Here is a 4,331-nt window from a genome sequence, read left to right as displayed (position 1 = left end):
AAAGTGTGAATGATGACATTTGTGATTGGGAGGAATGAACTGGATCCTTGTAAATTGCAATGCCGGGTGAAATATGCTCAGGATGAAATGACACACTCATCAATCGTGAGTCAGGCCCAGCTACTTTAGTCGGTAGAGCATGAGATGTTTAATCTCAGGGCCGTAGGTTCCAGCCTCACGATGGGCCCTTTCCCTCCTTTAAAGAAATCCAGCTCTCTGCTCCACTTGCAGTATTGTAACCCAGGACAGGGGTTGGTTTGGACACGTCGATCCGACTGTGGTTGATCACACCTCGGTTTCTGAGTGAAAGCTGTCTCCACTTGCCCATAAGATGGAATCCCATCTGCTGACGAGACAGAGTCCTCACAGTCAACACTTTCTCTATTCTCCCTGCCAACAACTTTTCCCACTTCTTATTTGCGAGACAGGAGTTTTGTTTATGAAACGTTCCAAGAACAGGAACAATCCTCTGAAGCCGTGTCCAATTTAAAGTGGAATGGTTGTCCCTTTCACACGGGAAGAGCCGTTCCTGGGGAAAGATTTTCCATGTGCTGTGTCCCAGGGCTGAGCAGGAAGCCGCTGATTGAAGCTGCAGTAGCCGCTTTCTGTTGGCAGCGGGGCCTTGGAGAGATTGGGGCCACATCCAGCTGCAGACTCGGGTGAGTTCTTCGTGGTTGCAGTGTCGGGACATGGTTGGACTCAATGCTTGAACTGAAATTGTTGATACTCGGTGGTAAGGGCGGGCTCGAACCACCAAACTTCCAGCCAAATGCAGTGACTATTTGAGACACAGAAACTGGCCAAGCAGATATCCGAAAGCAGAGGGTTTGAGGAGAGTCCGACAGCAGGGGGTCACACTGTTTTTATTCTCAGTCGGAATGAGTTGACATGAGCAGCAGCAAACACACCAACGAAAACGCAGACGGCCTGCCGAGGCTCTGCTATATTCAACTGCTTGCAGCGGAGCAACCGCTGGTAGCGGTGGGATGCGAACCCACGACTCGATAGAGAATGGAGCTTAAATCCAGCGCCTTAGACCACTCGGCCACGCTACCACAGAGGCGCAGAGCGCCAAAATCTCATGACTAGCGTTTCAGCATCGCTTCACTTCAGGCACGAACAGATCGCGCATTCAGTAACGAACGTGGAACAATTTCGAAAATATTTGAAAGGGTTTCCAAGGTTTGCACTGTTTGGACAATAGCACGAAGCTGAATTGGCTTCGACAGTTTTCCCTGGAGCTTCAGGGCTGAGGAAAGGCCTTACAGAATTTTATAAAGACATGAGGCAGACGGACAGAGAAAAGAGTCAGGGAGTAATTTTTCACAAGGCATATGAGTTCAAAGCGAGATAATATTGGTTTAATGTGAGAACAGTAACATTTAAAGGGGATGTGAGGGACACTTGTTTTGAACACAGACATTTCCGTGTGCACAGAATGAATTGTCATAGATAATGTCAGAGACTGGTGCGCTCACAACATTTCAAAGGCATCTGAAAGGGTTCGGAGAGATAAGGGACAAATTTTGGCAAATATGGTTAGATTAATTTCGGTTATCTGTTTAGCAGTGGCAAGTTAGATAGCAGGGTCTGTTTCCGTGCTTGGCAACTCTGAGACGCTCCAGAAGCTGACACCAGCTTGAATAGACCATTTGCCAAAAAAAACGCGTGCTGTTTGTTACTCAGCGCGTTTGGCTATTTTTCCTGTAGGGTGGAGTTTGGCCTGAAGAAAAATACCACACAAATTGTGTTACCCCCTCAGCACTCCAGCGAATCCAAAAACTGACAGCTCTTAGCGTGGAACAGAAAAGGCGGAACCATTGCCAGACACACTGGCATGCTGACTTTGAGGGAGTGCGATTCGTCTATGTCCTGTACTGCTCACACAAAAATGGCAGCGAGACTAATTCCAAACCGGTGCTTCCAAACAGACTGGAGCTTTAATGCATTGTCAAGTCCTAGAAAGTGCTCAAGTAACATCCAACAAAACAGAACAACAATGAACCATGAGAAGTGAAGATGACCAATTCCATTCTTGATTAAATTGGGTCAACAATGCGCTGGTCCCTCCATCTGATGGAGAGGACCAATCCCCAGTCTCCCTGACCAGGACAGGAATGAAGGAAACCAGAGAGTTAGAACAACGTTTCACACCGTGATTGCCCACCGTTTCACCACAGCAACACAAACCGGCGAGCAGATTCAGTGTAGGATCTGGTTTGACATCAGCAATGAAATATCAATCCCCACTCACTTTCAGGGAAAACGGTGCCCACCGTAAATTGTCTGGAATATGAATCCCCAGCACAGGCTGTTTGGTCCCCAGGTTATACTGCTGCACAGACTTTCATATGGACAAAGTCCTTTTCAAAGGGAGTGTTTGTGACTGTCCATACGACAATGGCAGCTTTTGCCCTCACTCTCACTGCCGTTCCTGGCCGTGTACGGGTTGCCATCCTCACCTTGTTCCTAGGGGTTCAGGGTACAATCCTCTGCTGCAGAAAACCGGAGCGTTTTGGAGCAGAAAGATGTGGAGGTCGTGCGCCTCCTGGAGTTGGTGTTGGAATGTTTGGCGGAGCTGGGAAGATGGTTTTCAGCATTTTCCTCACATTTCTGGGTGCCATCCTCAGGGCTGCAGAGTCTGTTGTGAAGCGCTGCTGTCCTGGGGCAGTTGGAATTGATTTGTTTTCATTCCTGCTCCTTCCGGTTTTTGGGGTAACAGACTGGGTCCAGATGAATCTGTTTATTGATGGAATCCGCGGATGAGTGCCCTGCTTCTAGAAATTCTCTGTCTGCCTTCTCTTTGCCCTGTCCTATTACTATTGTGCTGTTCTCACCAAACCTTGCCGTCTACTTGTCGGATTGCTACTCGGGACAGTTGGTCCGTGACAATTCCTGACTGCCACACAATTTCTTTGCCAAGAATGGATATTCCCACGATTTCATTCCCAGATATCTGGCACACGAAATTCGCAACGAGGATATGCCACCAGGCAATTTGAAAAGGATACTCCCCTTTGTTAAAATAAATTGCTGGGAACTGACAGTCAGACTCCTCTGAACACACTGGGTTACAACAGACACATAAACCGACAGCCTCACTCAGACAAAACTCCCCAGAACACAACAACCAATACCCATCATGTACACCTGTTTGTGTAGATTCCACGCAGCGACTGCATGAAACACTATATCGGAGAAACAGCCCGACAACTAGCGAGCTGCATTCATAAAGTTCAACTCACCCATAAACTCCACGGACGGCTGTTCCTTGGAGCTATCCACAGGGAACTGAGTGTCTCGGATTCCGGGGCTTGGAACTTGGATCATATGACCGTCTGTGACACTGGTTACTTCCGGGTGTGACGTCACTCCTGATGGAACACATGTAACTCCCGATTGCTCATTGAGAAATCCATCCACCATAGCAGCGCAGAGAAATATTTCTGTTGTGTTTCTGGTACTGATCCTGACATGTCCTCTAGTGCTGAGCTTATCTGTGTTGCCTGATGGATCGGTGCGTGTTTCCATGATCGGATTGTGTGCAGTTATCTGCGGTTTAGCTGCAATAACGTGTGTTAGAAACCCAGGTCCACCAGTCTCTATTTTGTTTTTCTCAAATTATGCAGAATTGCAGCACAGTAAAGTGTCAATTAATATTGGGAGATGACATACAGAGGCGTGTGAAATGCAGAGGTTTTAGTGACACTTATACAATGGTTAGAGATTACCTTCATTCAGGAGATAAGGTTGCAGAATGGGTTTGGGAAGAGATTAGGAAGAGTGAAGAAAGAACTCACCAGCAGACGCAGTTTACAAGCCCACTCGCAGTTCCCGCAATGTGAAATAAAATGTACAAGAAATAAATAGTGTGTGAGTGATTAAAGATGGCAATAATCATGGTTGGGTTTAATTTCCCCGCTCCCACTCCCGGTTCCATTGTAAAGGAAGTTTGGAGAACAATAATCAATAAATCACATCTGTCCCACAGAACATCGCGAGTCATATCTTGGCCATCAATTACTTTACAGGTGACTTAGTCTCTGTCTTTTCATGGAAACCATCTCTTTCATTGTTACCATCAGGAAGGGCCATATATTTTGCCAGAAAACAAAAGTCACTGACCTTTATTTTTTTCATATCCAAGAACACTTAAATCACCAGCTCCCTTGGTCAACTCTACCGCCCACGTTAGCAAAGAAATCTGGCAAATTGACAGTTTGATTTTCCTTTCAATAAATAATTGTGACTCCGTGTGTCTGCAGTCATCTCTTCCTAACTTTGTGCTTTCCTTGGTTTAGCATCTTCCAAGTGACAGCAAAGATATTAGA

General features: G+C 46.5%; 1 non-coding gene across 1 annotated transcript; it reads right to left on the bottom strand.

The window, feature by feature from the left end:
- Positions 1 to 973: 973 nt before the first annotated feature.
- Positions 974 to 1,055, bottom strand: trnal-uaa (transfer RNA leucine (anticodon UAA)). The gene has a single exon. It is a non-coding gene; the product is annotated as a tRNA-Leu (tRNA).
- Between the last annotated feature and the right edge of the window lie 3,276 nt (positions 1,056 to 4,331).

Source organism: Chiloscyllium punctatum, chromosome 12, assembly GCF_047496795.1.
Source record: "Chiloscyllium punctatum isolate Juve2018m chromosome 12, sChiPun1.3, whole genome shotgun sequence".
NCBI classification, from domain to species: domain Eukaryota; kingdom Metazoa; phylum Chordata; class Chondrichthyes; order Orectolobiformes; family Hemiscylliidae; genus Chiloscyllium; species Chiloscyllium punctatum.
Note: the sequence above shows the minus strand (reverse complement) of the source record. Positions and strands in the feature narration are given on the sequence as shown.